At 44.6% G+C, this 26,938-nt stretch overlaps 1 protein-coding gene across 1 annotated transcript in view; it reads right to left on the bottom strand.

Annotated features, from left to right (window-relative positions):
- The window catches only part of SYNE2 (spectrin repeat containing nuclear envelope protein 2), a 503,718-nt gene extending 477,373 nt beyond the window's left edge, over window positions 1-26,345 (bottom strand). The window contains 1 exon segment of the mRNA XM_089687495.1: window positions 26,233-26,345. The gene's annotated coding sequence lies outside the window, so the exon portion shown is untranslated.
- Window positions 26,346-26,938: the final 593 nt, after the last annotated feature.

Raw genomic sequence — 26,938 nt, 5'->3', positions numbered from 1 at the left:
ATAAATAAAATGTTTTGTGGTTTGTTTGCAATTTTAAGACAATCTTGGTACTTTTGCCTCTACATAATCGACAATGTTCATTTTTATTATGTGTGTATATATATATATATATATATATATACACACACACATACATATACACACACACTTACATATATATACATACATACACACATATACACACAGGTGAAACTAAAAAAAATAGCATATAGTGCAAACGTTCATTTATTTCAGTAATGCAACATAAAAGGTGAAACTAATATATGAGATAGACTCATTACATGCAAAGCAAGATCAAGCTGTGATTTGTCACAATTGTGATGATTACGGCTTACAGCTCATGAAAGCCCCAAATCCACAATCTCAGAAAATTAGAATATTGTGAAAAGGTGCAATATTCTCGGCTCAAAGTGTCCCACTCTAATTAGCTAATTAAGCCATAACACCTGCAAAGGGTTCCTGAGCCTTTAAATGGTCTCTCAGTCTGGTTCAGTAGGAATCACAATCATGGGAAAGACTGCTGACCTGACAGTTGTGCAGAAAACCATCATTGACACCCTCCATAAGGAGGGAAAGCCTCAAAAGGTAATTGCAAAAGAAGTTGGATGTTCCCAAAGTGCTGTAGCAAAGCACATTAATACAAAGTTATGTGGAAGGGAAAAGTGTGGAAGAAAAAGGTGCACAAGTAGCAGAGATGACCGCAGCCTGGAGAGGATTGTCAGGAAAAGGCCATTCAAAAGTGTTGGGGACTTTCACAAGGAGTGGACTGAGGCTGGAGTCAGTGCATCAAGAGCCACCACACACAGACAGATCCTGGACATGGGCTTCAAATGTTATATTCTTCTTGTCAAGCCACTCCTGAACAACAAACAACGTCAGAAGCGTCTTACCTGGGCTAAAGAAAAACAGACCTGGTCTGTTGCTCAGTGGTCCAAAGTCCTCTTTTCTGATGAGAGCAACTTTTGCATCTCATTTGGAAACCAAGGACCCAGAGTATGGAGGAAGAATGGAGAGGCACTCACTGCAAGATGCTTGAAGTCCAGTGTGAAGTTTCTACAGTCTGTGTTGATTTGGGGAGCCATGTCATCTGCTGGTGTTGGTCCACTGTGCTTCATTAAGTCCAGGATCAACGCAGCCGTCTACCAGGAGATTTTGGAGCACTTCATGCTTCCTTCCGCAGACAAGCTTTATGGGGATGCTGACATAATTTTCCAGCAGGACTTGGCACCTGCCCACACTGCCAAAAGCACCAAAACCTGGTTCAATGACCATGGGACATGTGCTTGATTGGCCAGCAAACTCGCCTGACCTGAACCTCATAGAAAATCTATGGGGCATTGCCAAGAGAAAGATGAGAGACATGAGACCAAACAATACAGAAGAGCTGAAGGCCGCTATTGAAGCATCCTGGTCTTCCATAACACCTCAGCAGTTCCACAGGCTGATAGCTTCCATGCCACGCCGCATTGAGGCAGTAATTGCTGTAAAAGGGCCCAAACCAAGTACTGAGTACATATGCATGCTTATACTTTTCAGAGGTCCGATATTGTTCTATGTACAATCCTTGTTTTATTGATTGCATGTAATATTCTAATTTTCTGAGATTGTGGATTTGGGGTTTTCATGAGCTGTAAGCCGTAATCATCACAATTATGACAAATCACGGCTTGAACTATCTTGCTTTGCATGTAATGAGTCTCTCTCTTATATTAGTTTCACCTTTTAAGTTGCATTACTGAAATAAATGAACTTTTGCACCATATTCTAATTTTTCGAGTTTCACCTGTGTGTATATATATATATATATATATATATATATATTTATTATGGTTTTTTCTCTCATACTGGTTTCTCTGCACATTTTTTGCATTTGCTTATTTCCCGGAAGAGAGAGTCTTCTCCCAAAACGCGTTGGCTTGGTGTACGTGTGGCTACTCTCAATAAATGCCTCCTAATCTACCATCAACAATGCATTCTTTTGGACATCCGGCGCTCCTTTTCTATTCCATCTTAGAAAGTTGTCACAGGAAAAGGTGATGGCCAATGCAGGTATTTTTCCTCAGCTCTTACTCACTGGTAACATCCCAAAATGTTTGGATTAACCCCAATAGCCACCATAACCAACAGAAAGGTGAATCTCTCCAGTGGAGACTTGACAAAGAGCCTAACCCGAGGTCATTCTATCCAGAACAAAAACGTTGCCTTTACAAACACTTAAGGTCTCATTCACATGGGCATACACCCGGGTGTGGGCTGTGCATCTGTATGCAGGCAGTGCCATTCCTGTCAACTAAACTGCTGCTGTGGATATGACATCCATGTTGGTGTGTAAGGGTGTGTATCCCGAACCTACACTGTCTGCATTCAGGGACCCACATGGATGTCAAATTGTGAACATCGGCTGTGCCCATGCAGCAGCTGTGTCCCAATTGATATGAATGGGACTGCCTGCATGCAGATGCATGGAGCACCTTTGCATCCAATGCAGGCAAAACAGGGCTCTCACCTGGGAGTACGCTGAAGTATGGGAAACTCATACAAATGAGCGCAGAGAGGCTACTCCAGGTGGAAACATTTGAACAGTTAATCATGAGCTCACCACTGCTGCCTTGTTAATCATTTGCATTTTCCAGTATGCTTAAGTATGCCTGTGTGAATGAGGATTAAAAAACTGATCTGGCCTCAAACATAAGGTGCTATAGGCATCATTAAAGAACTTTAAATAAAGGTACTTGTATTGTGAATGGAAATAGATTATACAGACCCCCAATGGTTCTTGTTGTGTGGCCCTTGGGCCCCAGCAGTCTGTAGTGGGATTGGTAACATTAATTTGTAAAGAGATAATAGCAGTCATCTCTACAAGCCCTATATTATTATACAGTATTTATACAGCGCCAACAGTTTGCTCAGCGCTTTACATTATAATGGAAGACAGTACACAACACAGTACAGTAACAATACAATACATGAGGGGTTCGAGGGCCCTGTTCCTTGGAGCTTACAATCTAGGAGGGAGGGGAGAGTGGTACAGGAGGAAATAGCTGTGGGGGATGGAGTGGTGGGAAGAGCGAAGGAGATCTGCAATTAGGTGAGGGCTGGGTAGGCTTCTCTGAAGAGATGGGTTTTCAGGGTGCGCCTAAAGGTGAGGAGGGTAGGTGACAGTCTGATGGATGGGGGTAGTGAGTTTCAGAGGATGGGGGAAGCCCTGGAGAAGTCCTGGAGACGGGTATGGGAGGAGGAGACCAGGGAACTGGAGAATAGGAGGTCTTGTGAGGATATATATCACCATCTTCTGTAGCATGTTCACAATCTCTGGCCTTCACTTCCTCTAGGACATGAGTGTCAAACTGCCGGACCTCCAGCTGTTGCCAAACTACAAGTCCCATGAGGCACTGCAAGATTGACAGTTACAAGCATGACTCTGAAAGACAGAGGCACGATGGGACTTGTAGTTTCCCAACAGCTGGAGGGCCGCCAGTTTGACACCCCTGGTCTAGGATGTCTGCAGTCTCTGACAGTCTTCTCTAGCAGTAGTAGTGGTGGTGGTGAGTTTAGGCGTGTTTTGATCTTAGTCCGAACTCACCTGAGCAATCCCGCCAGGAAACTGTCATTTGACTTAGCCAATCATAAGTGGCCAAAGCATTCCCTACCCAGCAGCAAAGGACACGTATACCTGTGGCTCCAAGATTTTAAATGCCTTGACCAACTGCGATTGGCAGCTTCTTGGTGGGATCACACAGGTGGGTTTGGATTAGGATCTGAACAGGTCTGAGCTGGGCATTACCAATACTGAATATTATGTATGACCCACTGGTGATGTCAGGAGCAAAAGATGAGCCCCCCCCCCCATGCTTCTTAAGTGGATATCCTCTGCTATAGACATACAAAACCGCTTGCATGGCACACATTGCCCTTTGACATTGCTACAGAGGAAATATTTGCTGTTGTTGCACTAGTAACAGACAGAAGCAAATAATTATGAAACAATTAAATAGGAGAGAGGTCTGTAAACATGACGTATTTCCATTCACTGAAGACAGACATGTACCCAGATCAACAGACTAATAACATCTGGCCATGAGCTCTGCCAAGACTGACATGACGTAAACTCTTCAAAATACTTTGTTACTTTACTGCTGCTGAATCTGCTGGGGATTGCACACTGTATATAGAGGATAGGAGATCAGCCTGATAAAAGCTTCTGAAAGAAGATCTGTCAGAGTTTCTTCTGACAGCCATTGGACTTTTTTTTACTTGGAAAAACAAAAAGGAAACTAATGGTCAGTCCTTCCAGTGAGATTGTAATTATAAGTGGAGCATGGTGAGCTTGGTCAGCTGGGCTCATGTACACGGGGTGTTTGGGAAACTCTTCTGACTGCTGGAAACTGACCGCTAGAAAACGTAAGTTAAAAAAAACGTCAGTTTAGCCACGTTTGCGTTTAGAAGCGTTTTTAAAAGATAACCTCAGGAGACCCTCCCAAATGCCCAGAATGCGCTGAAAAATAGTAAATAATTAGCTATTTCAGACATTTTGAGAGAAATAAAGAGCAGAAGCAGAGAGAGCAGTATGTGTTGAGATGACCTGTCTTTTCTGGTTGTATTCACTATGGATCCCATCATGAGCATAATGCGGCACGTTCTATCATTTTTTTCCTTCACGCAAAACCTGGAACTGACTACACTGGTGTACTGGGTCCACTTGAATACATGGAAAATGCTTTGCATGCAGTTCTGATGATGAAAAAAGGCTCTGGACAGCATCTGGATATGGACCTGTCAAAAAACACGTCTAAAAGCAAACGCTTGTAAACGCAGTTAACTGCGTTTACAAACATTTGGCATTTGAAACGCCGGTAAAATCTATTCCTGAACGCAATTTTGGTGCATTAAAAAAAAAAAAAAAGACTGTAAACTAAATTGCCTGTAAATGACTGTGTACATGGACACATAGGAAAACATTAGGGAGAGTTCAGGGGCTGCTGAAAAAAAAACGCTCAACAGCTCCTAAACTTGAGTTTAGCAGCTGCAGTGTACATGAGCCCTTATACTTCTTGGATACTCCAACAATGACATTTTCCTGCCATAATTTTCATCTCTGCTCCTGTCCACCTCTAAGGCCCTTTCACATTGGCAGCCGGGGGGGGGGGGGGTTAAAAAACACAGGCAGATGAACCATGGCTTTACTGCCACTCTCCAGAATTTTGAGGCAAGCCATAGATTATGGGAAAGAGAAATTGCTTGCTTTCCCCATCAACACAGTGGGTGCTGATGGGAAAATCCCCCCCGCAGAGCTATTGTGTTGTGCCAGCACCGAGCCTTCCTGTCTGGCAGAACACAATGATAACTGCTAGCGGCTAAATCCATCACAGTAATCGTATGTAAAAATCTTACAAGCTGTTTGTACTGAAGTTGATCGAATATAGCTATGTGAATACAGCCTAACGCGGCCACTAGTGAACACAAATGGTTAATATAAGAGGACTAGCAGGAAGAATAAGAGCCTTTCATGCTGCCCCCAGCAGCTGTGCAGAGGCTCAAGAACTAAAGTGCAGAGATCCCACCAAGAGAATAGAGGCAAGGAATGGACAGGTGTTTAAAGTAGTTGTAAACCTCAGACATGAAAATGAACAAAACATTCCTCTGTAGTGTGTACTTGTCTCAATTAAGAGCACCAAGTGTCATTTCTGTCTGCTGCTTCATTCCTCTGGAGGGCAAGTGGCTAAGGTTGCCTACCTCTGTAGCACAGGATTTACCCCCTTCTTGACCAGGCCATTTTTGTGATACGGTGCTGCGTTACTTTGACTGACAACTGCGCGGTAATGGAACGTTGCACCAAAATGAAATGTATGTCTTTTTTTCCACACAAACAACTCTTTCTTTCGGTGGTATTTGATCACCTCTGCGTTTTTTTTTTTTTTTTTAAACGAAAAAAAAAAAAAAAAACCCGACAACTTTGAAAAAAAAAAACTATTTTTTTACTTTTTGCTACAAAACGTCCAATACATTTTTTTTTTTAAATAATCAAATTTGGTCATAAATCTAGGGTAAACCGCATTCTGCTCCATGTGTTTGCTAAAAAAAAAGCCCAATACGTGTAAATTAGTAAAAAGCGCTGACGCTGTACTGACACTGGGCAGGAAGGGGATCTGGGGAGATCAAAGGGTTAACTGTGTGCTGTTTTACATTATGTGCTGTGTATGTTTTACTAGGGAGACATGCTGCTGTGTATTTCTCTTCTGCTGTGACGTAAACCCCAAACTGGAAATGTAAATGAACCCTTACTGTTCTGAGCCCCCTGTAGGGCTGCTTTCCCACTGTTGTACTGGGGTTTACCTGCACTGCGGGTGCAGCACAGTGCACCAGTGACTTTCCTGGATTAGCTGCACTTTGCCATAGACTTCTATTATATCCTGCAGGGTTGGTGCACTTTCTGAAAGGGAACCAAAACTCCTGCATTCAGAGGTTTTGGTGTGATTTCAGAAAGTGCACCAAACCTGCAGGATATAATAGAAGTCTATGGGTAAGCGCAGCAAATCCACAAGAAAGCTGCAGGTACATTGAGCTGCACACACGGTGCAGGTAAACCGCAGCATGTCAGTGTGAAAGCAGCCTTATACTATTATGCCCAGTGTATTGCTTCACACTGACCTGAATATCTCTTCTCATCTTCCTACTGCTGGCACCAGTCTGGAGACCACTAGCTGGGATAAGAGGTGGAGTGCAGTTGGTATCGCTCTGCATGGGACAGGAGCCAGCACTACAGAAGAGGCATCGGCTTATGTGGCCCCTCTGCATTGCACTCTGTTTCATGCTCTAGGTTGGCAGGTCAGCAAGCCCTGACCATTATCTACTATTTGCTGACCCCTGCTCTGCTATCTGCATCAGTTGCTTTTGACAAGCTTTCCTGACACCAAGAGAAAAATGGTGACAGAGGAGGGACCTCCAGCAGATTGATTGCCAGTCTCAGCTCTGTTCCTGTGTGCTGTGTGAAGGGTTGCGTGTCTCTTCCAACCAATCAGCTTTCAGAGCTCTCCTCCCTGAGCTCTGCACAGTGTAATGTCAGCTCTACTCCCCCTTTTTTCAGAGCTCTCAGACAAGCTTTAAAATTCAGCACTTTGAACAGCTATAGAGAAGAAAGCTCTGCAGAAAGACAGGTACAACATATGTAGGAGGCCAGTTACTTCCCTGAGCAAATGTAAGCATTTACAACCACTTTTAACGATTCAGCATCCACCGAAAACTGAATCAGTTATGGGTGGACAGACCAAAGCCAACAGTCACCCCAGGCCACTTTTCTTTCAATGCAACCTGGGGGAAAGTAAAGCAAAAACTCAAGTGTGCAAGGAGGCATCCAAATGAATATTTGCTCCTTGGTATTTAAGAAAATCCCATGTGGACTAGAGTGGAAATGAAAACATGGCATATCACAGTGGCTAAATGGTTAGCGCCTCCGCCTGGCAGTACTGGGGTCATTGGTTCAAATCACAACCACAGCACCACCTGCCTGGAGTTTTCATGTTCTCCCTGTGCCTGCGCGAGTTTCCTCCAGGTACTCCAAAGACATGCTGGTATGTTAATTGGCTCCTGTCTAAATTGTCCCTAATATGTGTATGTATGAATGTGAGTTAGGGACCTTAGATTGTACACCCCTTGAGGGTTAGGGACTGATGTGAATGTACAATATATATGTAAAGCGCTGCATAAACTGATGGCGCTATATAAGTACCTGAAATAAATATCAATCTAATTTACAGTCTGTGATTGGTCACTTACACAACACAGTATTATAGTCTGAAGCAACACCTCCATTGAGCAGTTGTCACATTGTGGAATCATTTCAGCCACTGACCCCCTACTGTCCCTCCAGTGCTGCAACAAACAGCAAGCTTTCCCTCAGGATGTTTCATCTCTTATCAGTTCCAGTTCTGTTTTATCTACTAATGTGGTAGTATTTACCCAACTATGTCAACACTCCCTACCATGAAGGGCCACTAGCCTGAAAACCAAGCTTCATAATCTAAAGACATCCCTTATGGTGAATGCACCCTGCCTGCAATTAGAACCCCAGCAGGGATTCCTGCAATTAGTTTCCAGCCCCATTCAAAGCATTTAAACTAGCGAACCCAGGGCCCGGGGCCAATCACTAAGGCTCCATACACACCTATGCAGTTTTTTTTGTCTGTTTTGCAGTGCTTTTCGCAGTTCGTTTTGCGTTTTTAGCCCTGGTTTACACTGATTAGGTACAGAATTTGCAGCCTTTTCTGTGCAAATTCTGCACCGCATCAGAATCACACCCCATTCATGCGAACCACTGTGGGTGTGTATGTTAAGTTAACATGTGCAGAATCGGATCGCATGGATGTGAATAACCATGCGATCCGATGTTAGTGCGGAAGAAAAGGGTCCGTCACCTTTTGGTGTAGGTGCAGTGCAATTAGAGCCATACAAAATGTATGGGTCCAATCGCACAGCACACAAATTGCATGTGATTTGCACAGGAATGCAGTACGGTCCCTGTGTGAATCACATGCGATGTACTGCACCGCATACATGTAAACCTAGGCTTACAGCGTTTTGCATTTTGTTCAGCCCTTTTTTTGTCAACATGGAAATTTTTTTTTTGCTGGGCAGTAAACAATGCAAAATGCGGCAAAAACACACTACCATGCATTTCAGCAGATTCTCCATTGAACTCTGTTGTTGCAAAAACGATGCTTTTAAAAAAAAAAAAAAAAGTCTCTTACCCTTCCAAAAATGCAGCAGCTCAAAAAGTATAGATGTGAACATTAGCCATAGGAAACCATGTTAAAATGGACTGTCGTGCCTTTCTGCAAAAAGCACTAAAAACACATTGGTGTGAACGGAGCTTAAGGCTGGCCATACACTATACAATTTTCTGCCAAATTTCCTTTTGATTTACCTATGTAGTACAAGAGCCTGCCTAGTTGGATACAACTGAAAGTGTTGTTTAGGTTTGACATTCTATTATATGGTTTTTGGTAAATCTATACAAAAAATCTCAAGAAAATTGTATAATGTATGGCCATCTTAAGATGTAATTGCTGCATGAGCAATTAGCTGCGAGAGCCAGCAGTCTCCCTTTGTTTTCAATGGGGCTGCCTACTCACGAATAATCGTGGGAAACCCCCCCCCCCCCCCCCCGCTAGGATTATGGCATCTAATTCACAGGTGTGAATGAACCCTTAGACACAAATACTGTATACACAAGAACCTCTGGGGTGGGGGAAACATACAAATACTGTATACACAAGAACCTCTGGGGTGGGAAAACATACAAATACTGTATACACAAGAACCTCTGGGGCGGGGGAACATACAAATACTGTATACACAAGAACCTCTGGGGCAGGGAAACATACAAATACTGTATGCACAAGAACCTCTGGGGCGGGGAAACATACAAATACTGTATACACAAGAACCTCTGGGGCGGGGAAACATACAAATACTGTATACACAAGAACCTCTGGGGCGGGGAAACATACAAATACTGTATACACAAGAACCTCTGGGGCGGGGAAACATACAAATACTGTATACACAAGAACCTCTGGGGCGGGGAAACATACAAATACTGTATACACAAGAACCTCTGGGGCGGGGAAACATACAAATACTGTATACACAAGAACCTCTGGGGCGGGGAAACATACTAATACTGTATACACAAGAACCTCTGGGGCGGGGAAACATACAAATACTGTATACACAAGAACCTCTGGGGCGGGGAAACATACAAATACTGTATACACAAGAACCTCTGGGGTGGGGAAAACATTCATTTAGTACTGTGTGTGGTTCTCACCAACTATGGCTAAGGCCCCATTCACACGATAATGCAAAGTACATGCGTTGGTGTGATGTGGTGCCATCCATCTACACGTATTGCTTTGCGATGCACTGCAGTAAATGTTGTATGCACCTTTTTGGTGTGTTGGGCACAGAAATCCATGGGCTGCCCTAACAAGACACATATGTTCTTCGGTAACATGACAGTGTGAAACCATCAATGCATGTTACCTATGTTAGCCCCATCACACCTAAGCGATTGAAGCGTCACCAGAAGCGCTTCAATAATCAACATTAGATTTAGAAGTATAGCCAAAGCTTTTTTGGCTGGGTTTCTCCTATGGATCACAGGAGTGCAGTTAGTTCTGCACTCCTGTGACCCATTTTCAGCTGACAGCGGGCTAGAATGGCTGATGTCACTGAGGCTTTTAAAAGATCCTGACCATATGGTTGGGATCCACCCAGATGCACAGACTGGCAGCTGGCTCAGTCTCAGCTGCACCACTGGGAGACTGAGCAAGCAGCTCCCTCCCCAATCCCCAGCTCGGCACTCCAGTGGAGGGCCAGAGCACAGAGCTGGTGATTGACAGCCATGGCTTTCTGCTCAGAGTGGGGGGGGGGGGGGAGGGTGTTTGATCGCTCAGTTCTTAGTGGACAGCCAGGAGGGGACAGGTGCAGAATCGGATTGTTGCTGCATCCACCTAGCTGAGTAGAACTTTTTTTTTTTTTTTTATGAATCCCATACTTCTCTTTTAAATGTAATGGTGCCCGTTCACACCAGAGCGCAGTGTCACATGAAGCACATTTCTTTTTTTGGAACAGCCACAAGTTTTGGCCCCAATAAACTTCAATGGGAGTGCCTGAAAAACACACCTTTTTTCTTACCTGATAACTGTCTTTCCATTGGCTAAAAGTAAGAAAAAGCTTAAACCTGAATCACGTGTAATAATGCCTGTACAGGCACTCAAAAAAGCCTGAATAACTACCAAAGATCCCAGCTTAAGCGTGAATGAGGCAATAGTGCACTGCGGTGCCATTCATTGTCAACAACACTCTAGCAAATACATATTCAAGTAGGCATTTCTTGGCGACAGATTCTCTTCAACACCTTGCAACTGCCAGGAACATATTTCATGTCATGGCTGCCCCACTGTCTTCAGTAGCCAATAAGTCATCATGCATCACTGCAATCAAAGCGGTTAAACAGTGTTGTTGCAGCTATAAACGTAAAATTATAAAGTGTAGCTGCCAAGTAAACAAAGCCATGACTCAAGGCAGACCATGACTGTCAGATCATGTTATGTCAGCATTTGGGCTCTCTATGTATTTCCCTATTGACACTTCTTCCTTAAAGCAGAGCTCCAGTCAAACCTAAAAAAACAAACAAAAAAAAAAAAAACAAAAAACAAAAAAAAAAAACAAAAAAAAAAACCACTGTAGCTGCTGACTTTTAAAAAACAGCCACTCACCTGTCCCATGATCCAGCGGTGTACTCACCACAGCCAGTTTCACCAGCTGTCCTTGTTCCCCGGTGCTGGTATTCTAAAGTATGAGCACCCGGATGTGACAGCTTGCGACTTCACAGCCGGGTGTCCACTGCGCATGTGCGAGTTGGCACTGTGCCATGTGAATCATCCCATATTCTTCTGGGACCTGTCATGTGTCCCAAAAGGGGAGGGAGGACAACTTCCATCTCTGATCACCTAGGCAGTCGCAGCGGAAGTGGGAGCGGGTACCTCTCTGCAACAACCCCCCACCACTCCCTAAAGGTTTCAATTCCTCACGGGGAGCTGGGGACCAGTACTTAAAGTGGAACTTCCCCTTTTGAATGGAGCTCCGCTGTAAGCCCCATCAGGCTTTAAAATGCAGCTGACAGTTCCCTGTAATAGAACATGGTATGTCCATTTGTATGGTGGCCTCTGTTAAGCTTCATACACATGATCAGAAAAATCACATGAAAAATACCTCTTTTGAAGTGATAACAAGACAGCCGATAACAATAGTTCATCCAAAATTACTCGGAGACAAACACGAAAATTTCTCGTATGAATTTTGTTTAATCAGTAGTGTTTTCATTCAAAAATACAATACATATACAATGCAATACATTATATTACTTCCAAAATTCTATTCTGTTGTATGAGAATTTTCAGAAGTTGGGTAACCTCTTCATTTTTGATATGGATACTAGCATACAAAAAAAAAAAAAAAAAGGGGGGGGGGGGGGGACAGACAATCATTCGTCCTTTGTTCTCACCGTGTGTACGGGGCTTTTGAGCACTGCAGCCTCCTAATAGTTTGAATCTTCCAGGAGTGTTGATTGCCCATGGTTTCATCCTCTGATCCCTCCATCACTTCTGTGCCTTGCAGTGAAGATGGGGGTCAGGGGATGAAGTCAGTGTGCGTGGGGGGACATTAAATTGTCAAATGCTAAAATGTCTTGTGGAGGCTACAATGGTGGAAGGGAGGGAGGCGGGGGTGGAATGACCATTTGAGCACTGCCCGAGGGCCCGGGGTCAGTGGGGGGGCCCCATGAAATTCCCCTGGTACCTTTTTATAAGCTTTTTTGGGTGTGCTTTGAGTGTGGGCAAGGACACAGGGGCTCCATGATCCCCTATTGCCCAGGGGCCCCATGAGTTGTCAGTCCGCCCCTGGAGGGAGGGTAGAAGATGTGAGCCACAAGATATGCGACTATACTCCCTTTTATTGCAGCAAAGTTTTGGCTGCTTTTTTTTTTTTTTAACAGCCTGACAGGGCCAACATGACAACCGCCAGCAGACCTGGCTATAAATCAAAAGTCTTTGGCTACTATGAAACAATTACAGCCCTAGGGCAGGGTGGAAGTATTGACATAGTGCACAATGGGAGATCATGTTAGGAACATGTCCGCTGCTGTACCTGTATATAGACTGAAGAATTTCCTCCATATAAAAATACTTATACCACTGATAAGCAGGGGCCAGAAGGACAGAGGATAGGCAGGAACCCATTGAAGAACAATTACAGGCAGGATGGAAAGAAATACTGGTCATAACACTTCATATCTGGAGTATAACCAGATCCCACAGGTACACATCATCAGAGTGATGGCTTCATCTTTCTTTACCTTAAAAAATATAACTAAAGTAAAAAGTTTAGGACAGAGTAGTGAAGTATCGTCTGTGGACCTACTCGGGGAACTTCCCCCCCTTATTTGTCCTGGTCACCAGTCATTGTGAAATTTTAGATTGCCTATCACTTTCTGCCACAGTTGTCACCAGAACAGGGAGGTGATGAAAGTCTAAGAAGGGATTTCCTCTTACTTTCTGTTGTGTGTCCCCAGTGAGACAGACACAGCAAACAAAAAACGAACAAAAAAAAAATAAAAACAAAACATGGAGGTTCCTTATCTCTAACTAAAACTTTAGATGTGCTTTAAAACTAGGGTTCATTTACATTTCTGCAGTGTTTAACCACTTACCTGCTGAAAGATTTTACCCCCTACCTAATCAGGCCATTTTTTGTCATTTGGCACAGCATTATTTTAACGGAACATTGCGCGGTCATGCAACACTGAACCCAAATTAAATTTATATCATTTTTTTTCATACAAATAGATCTTTCTTTTGGTGATATTTCATCACCACTGGGTTTTTTAGTTTTTATTATATAAATGAAAAAAAAATCTATATATTTTTTACTTTTTGCTATAATCTCATCCGAAAAAAAAAAAAAATCAAATTTCTTCATAAATTTAGGCCAAAATGTATTCTGCTACATATTTTTGGTAAAAATACTAGTAATGGCAGTGATCAGCGGGACTGTGATAGTATGGTGGGCAATCTGACACTTTAGACGCTTTGTGGGAAGCAGTGAAACTAATACAGCAATCAGAGCTAATAATATACAGACACTGTACTAATGACACTGGCTGGGAAGAGATTAATATCTAGGGGGCAATCAAAGGGTTAACTGCGTGCCAAACAGTGCTTGGTGTATTAACTGTGTTGTGATTTTACTAAGGGATGTGCCGGTTTTTATTCCCTGCTTTGAAGGGAAACAAAAAAACATCTCGTCCCCACTGTCCGGACAGAGCTCTGTGTTGTTTACAATCCCAGAACTCTGTCCTCTCATTCTCTTCACCAATCAGCAGGTCCCAGCTATCAATCATTGACCCAGATCCCCTGATTGGTTTTTGCTGTGACTAATCACAGCACAGCCGAGGCAGCGGGCATGCCCCATACCCGGAAGCTGGATCGGGTACTAGATACGTGATCCAGCGCAGGAGAGCAGTTCTGCCGCCACAATCATTCATGATGCGGTCGACAAGTGGTAATGCATGCTGTTAAGGTACATTTATCACCTGTTAACATGCCATAACAACCAGTGACATATTCCTGCTGTCAGCAGCAGGAATGAGTCATCGGTTGTTAAGAAGCCAGCATCCATCCGCTGGCTTCCTAACAATGATGAGTAATCACCCCTGGCAGCAGAATGTAAACAAAAGAGACTGCATTTAAAAAAAAAAATGGAAATAAAAAACACCTCATGCCCCCCCCCCCCCCAATCCATACCAGGCTCTTTGGATCTGATATTGATTTTGAAGGGGAACCCATGAAAAAAACCATGGGATCCCCCCCAAAATCCATATCAGGTCCTTATATTGCTCTCAGGGATGCTAGCCATGAGATCAATATGGCTTAGGCTGCATTCACACCCCAGCGTTGAATTTTTGCATGGTTTTTCAGGGCTTTTTGATACAAACTTGTATGCACGTTTTTCAGCATATTTGTAGTGTTTTCTCAAACATTTTGGACCTTTGGTGTTTTTGTATAAGCGAAGAAAAATATCTTCTGCTACATCATTAGTTGTTATGTGTTTCTGCTTTCAGCTGCTTCAAAAACTCATTAATCTGCCCAAATTGAGCCACAAAAGTAGATCCAAAACATTTTTTGCGCTTCAGGCATTTTGGCGTGGAAATGTGAACCACCATAAAGAATTGATTTTTTTTTCCCTTCAGAGTTTTGGAGCTTCAAGCTACTCTGGAGTCTGGAGGTCCAGCAGGAATATATCCCTGCTAGAGATTCTGAGACACACACACAAAGCCTGTCCAAGAAGCGCCACGATAGTCCACCTACTGTTGAAATGTTAAAAAGAATATGGGGTAACCCTCGGGTGATATAGGTCACACAAAATAGATACAACAGTGCCACGTCCTGGTATATACTATTTATAAAAAAAAAAGGAGATTGTATAAATGGACTTTATAGGGACAGAAACTACATACGCAGAAAAGTAAGATCAATGGTCCTTTATTTAACATTACATCAAATATACACAATTTTGAATAAAATATTATTGTATGAAGAGAATGCATTCTCTTTGTACAATAATATTTTATCCAAAATTGTCTATATGTGATGTAATGTTAAATAAAGGAACATTGATCTTACTTTTCTGCGTATGTAGTTTCTGTGCCTATAAAGTCCATTTATACAATCTTTTTTTTATAAATACTGTTGAAATGCCATTTTAGTATGGACTACGCCTTGGGCTACACAGGTGATTACATTTGCCTCGGAGAGATTTTGGCAGCCATATAATTTGCAGCAAATTGGAATCAGTTAATCAGAACTGTTAATAAGTGGCCTAATCACTCTGTAGCAATGAGATTTCATCCCCATTGTAGCCCTGGGCTAACCCCACTACAGAGAACCTGTCAGGGTGGAAATTAAGCTGTCACTTCTGGTGGTATCGGAAGGTGGGACCTCCAGGTGAGAAAGTGAATTCTGGGCTCTTCATCTGCATATTGGTTTGTGTCAGAGACTTGCTTACTATAGAAGCAAGGATATGGAGTAAAGTCCCAGGGCCCATTGATACTATTGTGGGGCGGTATTGAACAACCCCAACGTTCCTCCACAATACATCTGTGTGGCAGGGCATCTCAATGCTCAGTAACCTGCTACCATGCCATTGTGGTGCACTTTATAAATGGTGTTGCTCAAGTCCTCATGCACAGTGGATATTTTTACAACAGATATTTTTGGATTTTGATGTTTTTTTCTACAGCAAGTAAACCCCCCAGCATGTTATCCTATGTCCATGCACACAGACTGTAATCAACATTTTTTGGCAAGGACGAATTTTGGCTGGAAAAAAAAAAACAGGACTAGTGGGTTTTTAGAGGCGTTTTTTAGCTGTAAAAACGCTCTAACACTGAAAAACGCAGCAAAACTCCACAAACTGGCATTTTTGGACCAAAAATAAATTTTTATTTGTTGGTTAAAAAAAAGGCTAAAAAATGCAAATGTGGAAAAATTCAGGAAAACACAGCTAAACACTAATGCAAAAAAAAAAAAAGCTGAAAAATGCACGGTTTTAACGTGACTTTACACAGCTAACAATACCAGAGTTATCAAAACGTCCCATGTGCATGAGGGCTAAACCTGCATGAGGTGTAGGTAGCTCATTCAATCAGGCTACTTTAACACCACACACTAGATTGTGACTGTGTGAACAAGCCCCCAGAGTTTCCAACATCTAAAAGTCATCAACAGCTTCCATATTCTTACTCACATCGGTTATTTTATAATGTGTATAAAGTAAACACTTTTTTTTTTTTTTTTTACTGCTCCTTCTCACAATGTAATCAATTATACAGTTTTCTTTCCTTCCACCATGTTTGTAAGGAAAGAAAATTGCCGATTCCCCCATCAACACTGTTATTGTTGATGTGAGAATCCCTCCTGTAGTGCTGTTGTATTCTGCCAGCACATAGCCTTCCCAGCCAGCAGAACCCAATACTAGCTGCTAGCGGCTATAGCCACTAGCACTGATCACATGCAAAATATCCAATAGGACAGTTATTCTGAAGCTGATCAATGGAATGGCTTCAGCACAACCAGCCTGTCCATATATGGATGAAATCTCAGCAGGTCCACGCTGAACCAGTCCAAGATTCGATCCATCTATAGCCAGCCATACATGGATCAAAATTCAGCCGGTTCGGCAGGGACTGGCAGAGATTAGACTCATGTATGGGCAGGCTGAATGTAACAAAGTCGATATATTGATTGACTTGGGAACAACCATTCTGTTGGATTATTTGATATAGCTGTTATAGCCGCTAGCAGTAACCACTGCGTTTACAAGGGTTGCCACTTTATCCTTTTAAAACCGAACATATATTATTAACACAGTTTCTCTGGCTGATTGAGGTGGTAATTAAAACCACTTAGTGCCTTATTTGCATTAAATTAGCCTCAGAACCTGTGTAATGAATATGTGTACGGTTTTAAAGGGATGAGGTGGCAACCCTAGAAGGCCAGCAAAACACAACAGTGTTGCGGGAGGGATTCCCTCATCAACACTGAATGTATTGATGGAGGAATCATGAAATTCCCTTTCTTTCCTTCCTTCCATGGTGGTGGAAGGAAAGAAAATTTAGCAATCTATGGACTGCTTTAGTCTAAGAGTCAGCCAAATTTATAAAATGAACTGTATGCACAGTATGTCTACTGAATGAACTGTATAGCCCCTTTCACATGAGCGTACAGATTGGGTCCACCTGTCCAGTTTTCAGGTGGACCTGATCGGTCCATGCGTAGACTTTTATGGAGCGGCGGGTGTCAGACAAATTTCCACTCATACCCGCTGCCATCCGATCCTGTATGCCAAGAACAGACGGATGGGGATCCATTCCCCATCAATCCAGCAGATTGGATGACAATCGGGTGGAAATGGTCAGGTGGTCCGTTTCCATCCAACTGTCCCACTGAAATCAGTGAGCAGTGTGTCCATTCTGCAGCAGCAAAGCAGACAGAGACCTGTCATCCACCTGTTCTACGAGGATCAGCAGAGAGATGCACTACTGAGCAGGCGGATCACGCTGATGGATCCGTCCCATCTGAAAGAGGCCTATGTCTGATATCTTATCTCAAACATTGTTAAAGGCAATTAAAAGACTACAGAATGTGAAAGGATCCTATAACAGTTTTACCAGGTGCTAAGTCCATACACAAACACTCAAAGTAAACAAAAAAAAACAAAAAAAAAACAAAACTTTATTTACTTTCCCTGGCTGAGACAAATTCTTCATTTGTGTCTCACATGCTTACCCTCCCAAACACACAGCTCACAGTGGGAGGGTTTCAGCATTAGACAGTGTTGTCAATCCAGACAGCAGAGGGCAGGACTAGGTCTGGCCAGGTTCTGATTGACACACCCCCTGCCTGCAACACCTACTTATCCCACTGTAGTGGAATCTGGTGCAGCCTGTATGAGAATAGCAACTCTGCTCTGAATTCAGGAGCAGTGCAGCATTGTTGCCGCCCGTCACAAGAAGCAGGAGATAAACTTCAATGGCAGGATCAGCTGATACTTTGCAAGAGGAGTAAGAGAAAACTAAGTTCAAATACACGTATACAGTAATTAAAAGCAATAGCATATATTCTTTAATGGTTGGACATGGTTCTACTTTCAGCAGTTAGGTGGTCCTCATAGAAAATATTATAAGCCGCTTTTAGCAAAATATCTTCAACTTACTAAATACGTATAACAAAAATATGTAAGTGTGTAAAAAGGTGAAGGCTGCCTCAAAAATGACTCCAAACTAGATCTAAACCCAAAACTATGTTTTTACTATTAGATAAATTAAGGAACGATTGGAACCCTGGATGGTTTTCAGTGAAAGAAAATTCTAAATTTTGAGTTGCCACCAAAACAAATATGGAGGGGAAACCTTCCAATGGGGACACTTGCTGCCGAGTGTTCTTCCTTCTTTTGTGTATACAGAACAAGGAAAAAAGGCAAAGATTTAAACCATTCCCTACAGCAGGGGTCTCCAAATAAAGGTCCATTTTATGGTTTTTCTTACTTTAGGGGGGCCGGATTTTAGCCAGTGAGGGTAGAAAATGTCGTGGGCCCAGCATCAGTGAGAATATAATAGGGCCTCAGAGTTGGTGGTCAGTAGAAGGAGTGGTGCCTCATCATTGGTATTAGTAGGAGAAATAGTACCCCATCATTGGTATCAGTGGAAGATAAATACCCCAATATTGGTACTGTATCAGTGGAAGAGAAATAGTGCCCCATTGTTGGTGTCAATGGGAGAAATGGTGCATCAAATCATTGGACGGAATAGTGTTCCAAAAACCGGATAAGGGCTAGCAAAGGGCCCCATCTGGCCCTCGGACCACAGTTTGCAGACCCCTGCCCTACAGCATCCAAATAGAAAAAAAAAAAAGTTGTTTTAGATAAACTACTTTAACCCTTTCACTGTGGCTGGGGAAGAAGCTAATAGAGTGCAATCTGTGCGCCATTAGCTTCAATAGACGCTATCCGCAAGGACATTGTCAACTTGCAATCTACCTCCCCACCCCCGTCACCCCTTCATCTCCCCCCTCCTCTGCCCTCACAACCGCACTGCCCCCCACCTCTCCCAAGGCCCCACCCACCATAACCCCCCCTGCACTGCACTCCCTCAGCCCTGTCACTACTGAGGAAGTTGCCAAAGTCCTCTCAGAAGCCCGCCTCACTACCTGCCCCCTGGACCCTATCCCCTCTCAACTCCTCCGGTCACCCCCCTCTTCCCTCATCCGCTCCCTCACCCACATCTTCAATCTCTCCCTCTCTACTGGCGCATTCCCCTCCCCCCTAAAGCACACGCATATCACCCCCATCCTCAAAAAGCCCTCCCTGGATCCCGCGGAACCCAACAACCTCAGACCCATCTCCCTGCTGCCACTCACCTCCAAGCTCCTTGAGCGCATAGTCTACGATCGCCTAAGCTCCCACCTTACTGACAACCTCCTTGACCCACTACAGTCCGGCTTCCGTCCCCTACACTCCACTGAAACTGCCCTCCTCAAAATCACTAACGACCTACTAAACGCCAAGGGCGACTACTCTGTCCTCCTTCTCCTGGACCTCTCCGCGGCCTTCGACACAGTTGACCACCCCCTCCTCCTTAATAAACTACTCTCCCTTGGCATCAGAGATACTGCTCTCTCTTGGTTCTCATCCTACCTATCCCGACGCGCCTTCAGCGTCACCTACAATGGTGCCACCTCCCCCTCTCTGTTGGGGTCCCTCAAGGCTCTGTCCTTGGACCCCTTCTCTTCTTCATCTACACCTCCTCCCTGGGCAAACTCATACACTCCCTCGGCTTCAACTATCACCTCTACGCTGACGACACCCAAATCTACCTCTCCACCCCTCACCTCACCCCCACTATCTCCGCCCGCATCACTCACCTCCTAAACGACATCTCAGACTGGATGTTGCTACATTTCCTCAAGCTCAACCTCTCCAAAACTGAGCTCCTCGTCTTTCCCCCTGCCCACACCCCCCCCCCCCATCCTATCTATCATCACCAACAACTCCACTATCATTCCCGCCCCGCAAGCCAAAGTCCTTGGCGTCATTCTTGACTCGAACCTCTCCTTCCAACTTCATGTCAAGTCACTTACAAACACATGCAGGCTCCACCCCTGACACCACCAAACTTCTAGTACACTCCCTCATCATCTCACGCCTTGACTACTGCAATTCTCTTCTCACCGGCCTACCCAAGTGCAGGCTTTCCCCGCTCCAGACCATCCTGAACTCAGCGGCTAGACTCATCCACCTCACCAACCGCTCCACCTCTGCCACCCACCTCTGCCACCCCCCTCTGCCTCTCCCTCCACTGGCTCCCGATCGCCCAACGCATCATATTTAAACTTCTAACCCTGACCTGCAAAGCCATTCACAACACTGCCCCTGACTACCTCACCAACCTGATCCCCAAGTACCGCCCTACCCATACCCTTCGCTCCTCACAGGACCTCCTTCTATCCTGCTCCCTGGTCTCCTCCTCCCATGCACGACTGCAAGACTTCTCCAGGTCCTCCCCCATCCTCTGGAACTCACTGCCCCAATCCATCAGACTGTCGCCTCCCTCCTCACATTCAGGCGCTCCCTCAAAACCCATCTCTTCAGGGAAGCCTACCCCACCCTCACCTAACGGCCATTCTCCCTCTTTCCTCCCACCCCTCATTCCCCTCAGCCACTTCCTACTGTACCATTACCCCCTCCCTCCTAGATTGTAAGCTCGAAAGAATTGGGCCCTCTTACCCCTCGTACATTGTTTGTTATTGTTGTACTGTGCCATATATTGTCCCCCCCTATTGTACAGCGCTGAGCAAACCCTTTGGCGCTATATAAACTCGATGTAATAATAATAATAATAATAATAATAATAGAGGGGAAGTGAGACATCAGGGTCAGAAAAAAAACAAAAACCCTGTTATCTCATCAAAGAGACATCACAAAAAAAGCACCAATTTTTGTCCCCTATGTGACAAAAAAAAATTATATGAATATTGCATTTTTGAGTGTTTGTCACAACAGAAATAGAGGGCCCTAGTTCTGGTGAATACCAGGGACTCCCTCAAATTAGAAGGATTTTCTCTCATTTCCCGTTGTTGCTATGGGACAGGAAGTGAAGGGAAATCTTCCTAATGGTATATACATGGGGGAAAAACCCACACAGGTTATACCTACCCTTAGGCTAGGTTCACATCTGTGCAGATGGTGCTGCTGAGGATCCACACAAAAATCCGTGCAGCCGCACCACCCACACAGAGGAATGCGGACCCGTGGGCAGGTGCCATTAATTCTAATGGCACGCCGCCCACACTGGAAACTGTACTGGGAGCCGAGGTTCCTGTGTGGGCTGCGTTTTCCGAAGAAGTGCAGGGACTTCTTTCCTGCGTGTCCCGGGCAGGGGAGTCCATTCAATGAATGCAGGCCTGCAGGAGTGCGGAGATGTGAACCTAGCCTTAGGGCTCATTTAAACCACACACAAGTATTGGGTATGGCATCTTTAGCTTTTTTTTTTAATTACGAAGTTGCATTCACATGCATTCTAGTACATAGCACCCCAATGGTGTCAACTGGGCTCATTGAAATACATTCTTTTTTTTTTTTATGCATATGCCTTTGCACTCCATTTAAAAATGCATTTGACTGCTTATGGTGTAAACCAGCCCTAGAAAACATTTTTTGCCTTCAGGTCTACTTTAACCTCTTGTTGAACACGTAATGCATATGTGTGGCGGCAAAGACGGTGAGCCCACACACCGCACTTACTGTATATTTCCATGGTGGCCGAGGTTTCTGTGCTGACAGAACATTCACTGTGCAATCCCAGCTCAGTGACTGAGCTGTCACCAACAGCTCCCAGTGTCTAGGGATGATTGAGAGCTGACTGGATGGGTTCTTGGTCACTGTGACAGCCATTAAAGTGATCACATGATCAGAAAGTCCATACTGCCTGTCTGTCTGAAGGTCCAGTTAAAGTAAAACTAAAAGGCAAAACTTTTTGTTCATTTTGGATACAGTAAAGGAGGGTTATAACCCCTGTCAGTGTTCCATCGGGGTGATTTCCATTTATTTTCTGTCTTATAGTCACAACAGGAAATGAGAGAAAATCCCTCCAATGTGAGGCAGTCCCTAGTTGTCACCAGAACTAGTGTCCCCACTGGAAGAGTTTCACTCTATTTCTGTTCAGGTAGCAACCACAAATGTAGAATCTTCTTTCACTTGTAAACAGGACAAATAGAGAGAATGGGTCACTTCAATGCCCCATACACACGATAAGAAAATCATATGAAAATTTCCGTACGAAGACCGATAATCAGATCATTAGTACATAACTTTTGAGAGATTATCACGACAATTCATGCGACAATATCCAAAGGGACAAGTGCAAAAATCTCTCGTACAATACCAGATTGTACGATTTTCGTTTATTCAGAACAGTAGTCATCCGAAAATACAATACAAATACATGACATCACTTTGGAAAATCTTTTCTTTCATATGAGAATTTTCATATCTTTAGTAACCTTTTCACTTTCGATGTGAGGCTAGCTGGCGAAAAAAAAACCTGGACAATCGTTTGTCTGATATTCTCATTGTGTGTACGGGGCTTAAGGGGGGGGGGGGGTGAGACAGCAATGAAAACTGAAAGGTGTTCTAATCCATCTCTATTTAAAAACTAGAAAATCATTGCATTTAGTTGTAATACAAGAGCTGATTCATACCAATCCATTAATTTGAAAAAATTAAAAAACCGGCACCAGAATGCACAAAAAGTAGTACCTGTAGTACTTTTGAAAAATGTGCCACACCTAATCGCATAGTACTGCGATACCAGGGGCGGACTGACAACTCATGGGGCCCCCGGGCAATAGGGGATCATGGGGCCCTTGTGTCCTTGCCCAAACTCAAAAAAGCCTATGAAAAAGGTACCAGGGGCATCTCATGGGGCCCCCTACTGACCCCGGGATCTCGGGCAGTGCCCGAGTTTCCAAATGGTCAGTCCGCCCCTGTGTGATACCATGCAATACAGAGCCCACAAATAGTGTTTGCAATCTGTATTTAGTCTAGAATCACACCTATGCGTTTTCCGCTGCATTTTGCAGAAACGCACAGCAGTCCATTCAACAGGATTTCCTATGGGACAGGTTCACATAATTTTCACCTGGTGCGTTTTTTTTTATAAAGGGTCAGCCTGAATTCAAACTGATGCGGTGCGGAATTCACAGCGGTTTCTGTGCAAATTCCGCACATCACAATCGCACCTCATTCATACGAAACGCTGCGGGTGTGCATGTTGAGTCAACACCCCAAAATCGGTTCGCAAAACGTGGTGCGATGTGCAGAATTGGATCGCATAGTGTGAATACCCATGTGATCCGATTCTAGTACGGACCAAAAAAAGGGTCCTGAACCTTTTTGGTTCGAATGCGGTGCAATTTGAGCCATACAAAATGTATAACTGCAAAATGTATCCCACCATGTTTTGCAAATTGATTTTGGGGTGTTGACTCAACATGCACACCCGCAGCGTTTTGCATGAACGGGGTGCGATTGTGATGCAGTGCGGAATTCACACAGAAACCGCTGCGAATTCCACACTGCATCAGTTTGAATTCAGACTGACCCTTTACAAAAAACGCACCAGGTGAAAATGCAGAGATGTGGACCTGTCCCGTAGGAAATCCTATTAAAATGGACTGCTAGTGCTTTTCTGCAAAACGCAGTGGAAAACGCTTAGGTGTGAACGATTGTTCGCAGATTGCAAACCGTGTATTTTTTTGGCACTGTATTGCATGGTATCACAGTACTACACGATTTGGTGGGGCACAATTTTCAAAAGTACTGCATGTACTACTTCGTGCATTCCAGTGCCAATAATTTTTTTTTTCTTCAAATTAATGGACTGGTCTGAGCCATACAAAATGTATAGCTCAAATCGCACCACACAGAATTTGCAAGTGATTTGCAGTGGAATGTGGTGCGGTTCCTGTGCGAATCACATGCGATCTGCCACAGCGCAAAAGTGTGAACCCAGGCTAAAAGACTTATTTAAAATGCAAAACGTTGCATTTTTGGTTCTATATGCTTCAAAAACGCACTACACACTTTTCTGCAGTGTCTCCATTGAGGTGTTTTGCGTTTTATTCTTCCCAGCAACAAGTTGAAGAAAGAAAAACGCAAAACGCATTAAAAATGCAGCAAATATACATGTGCAAAAGCGCACTGCATAAACGGATCAAACACAAACGGCATAGGTGTGAACCTAGCCTAAGGGTGCCATTAACAATTTATTGGCACCCGCAGCAGATTGCAAAGGCAGTGCTTATTGAATGTGGTGCAGTTAACATGCATGGAATGTGTGAACCGGCCCTCAAGGGCCACAGAAGGCGGGTAGCAAAGGGTTCATCTTATGTACGCACTTCACAGCAGCTAGAAACCGTATAAATTGCAATAAACCTGAAAACAATTCTAAACTATAAAACATAAAATCAGAGATCACATTCTCAGGGCATAAACAAGTGCTCTGATCAAAGTCACCGGTCACACTGGGTGCGACTTGGCATGCGATTTGCATGCAATACAACTTGCAATTTGCATGGCAAGTCGCACCCTATTGTCCACAATTACAGCGGTCATATCGGTGCGGTTCTGACTTGTTCAGAGCCGCACCGATTTCTAAAGAAATACAAACACTACTTTTGGTGTGATTTGCATAGATATCTGTTAGGTGTCTTGCACATCGCACCTCAAATCGGCAGGTCATCCGACTTTGAAATCATGCGACTTCACTGTAAGTCGAACAATTTCAAAGTCAGGTTCAGTGTGACCGGGGTGCAAAACATTGTAAGGCCTCAATCACACCTTTGTGTGCCAAAATGTGCATCACACTTCCAGTGCCATTAATTCTTAAAGTCGCCCCAAACGCAGGTAATCAAGTATCAAAAGACACAAACTGCCAAAACGCACATGGCTCATGGCAAAGAAAAAAAAGTGCAGTTGCTAATTTGGTGCATTTGTCACATGTAGGGCAGCCCATTCAATTGCAGTCTGCCCTATACTGTCACCTGAAGAAAAAAACCATGTAGGTGGCAGGCAGATGTGAAGGAGACCAATGTGTCTAAAGTAACAAAATGTATCAAAGAGAAAAGAAACAACAAATGTGATGACAAACAACAACACAAGTTACATTGTATACAAACAAACCCAGGACTGTTCCTGCAGCTGGGGACTAGAAGCACAATATACTGCTGGGGCCCCCAGACAACCCCTGCGGTACACTGTGGGGGGCCAGACAGCCCCCCTCCTGTACATTACAGGGGGGGGGCAGACACCCCTTTCCAGTACTTTATGGGGCCCCAAGACACCCCCTCCTGTTCATTTGGGCCCCATTACACCCCTATCTTGTAACTGTGGGGCCCCATAGACATCCCCCACCTGTAGATTGTGGGACAACAACCCCTCCCTCCAGTACATTATGAGGCCCCCAGACACCCCCCCTCCAGTACATTATGAGGCCCCCAGACACCACCCCTCCAGTACATTCAGACCCCCATCTCTAGTACATTATGGGACCCCTAGACTCCTACCTCCAGTACATTGAGGCCCCCAGACACCCCCACTCTCCAGTACATTATTGGGGCCCCCAGACACCCACCTCCAGTAAATTATAGGGTCCCTAGACAACCCCCTCAGTACAGTGGGGCTCCAGACAACCCCCCCTCCTGTAAATTATTGGGGCCCCCAGACACCACTTTCCAGTACGTTATTGGGGCCCCCGACCCCTCTCCTGTACATTGTGTCCCTAGGCACTGATATTCCTCCCATAGACGTGAGTGTTGGGAGGCTCTGCCGACACGTGCTCTGCTCACCAGCTGAAGTTCTGCAGCAGCCAGGCAGCGACTACCAGAGGAGCAGAGACAGGCTGGAGCTGGGGGGAACTAGAAGTCCCAGCAGTCCTGTGTAGCTGTACAGCAGACACGATGTAGAGGAGTGTTCAGTGATGGAAGGGGGGTGTGCAGGGCTCCCCGTACGGGACACATGTGCAGTGGGCCGGTCAGTGATTGGCTGAGCCGTACTCACAGTGTACTCAGCGCTCCTCTTCCCTCCACACGTCCTCCTCGCTCCAGTTTCCTCCTTCTTGTCTCTTCCTAACAATTTCCCTCCCAGACGATGTTCAGCAGCTCGTATCTCCCTCCGTCATCCCCCTCCCTTCCCGATCCCTCCACTCCCTGTGTGCGCGGCCCCGCCCCCCTACCACCGCGCCGGCTTCCCTCCGCTCTATATATAACCTGGGAGGGAGGAATCCGCAGTGGCGGAGCGCCCTCTACAGCCAGAGCTGCGGGCCTACAGGATGCCGAGAAGTAGAGACCCCTACAGGGGAATAATCCGCAGTGGCGGAGCGCCCTCTACAGCCAGAGCTGCGGGCCTACAGGATGCCGAGGAGTATAGACCCTTACAGGGGAGTAATCTGCAGTGGCGGAGCGCCCTCTGCTGTCTGAGTTGTGAGCCTACAAGGATGCCGAGGAGTATAGACCCTTACAGGGCAGTAATCTGCAGTGGCGGAGCGCCCTCTGCTGTCTGAGTTGTGAGCCTACAGGCTGCCTGAGCATAGTGCTGAATAGAAAACAAAGGTGGTCAACTTTTATGATCCAAGTGCGAACCTGACATCACCATACGCCCACACATAAAATCACGTCTATAGTTGTCACCAGAACTAGTGTCTCCACTGGAAGATTTCCCCCCTCTTCCTGTTCTGGTGACAACCCAAACTTTGGGACTTTCTATC

The sequence above is a fragment of the Staurois parvus genome, unplaced genomic scaffold (genome assembly GCF_062004578.1).
Source record: "Staurois parvus isolate SC_StPar_1 unplaced genomic scaffold, SC_StPar_1.0 ptg000426l, whole genome shotgun sequence".
In the NCBI taxonomy this organism is placed as follows: domain Eukaryota; kingdom Metazoa; phylum Chordata; class Amphibia; order Anura; family Ranidae; genus Staurois; species Staurois parvus.
Note: the sequence above shows the minus strand (reverse complement) of the source record. Positions and strands in the feature narration are given on the sequence as shown.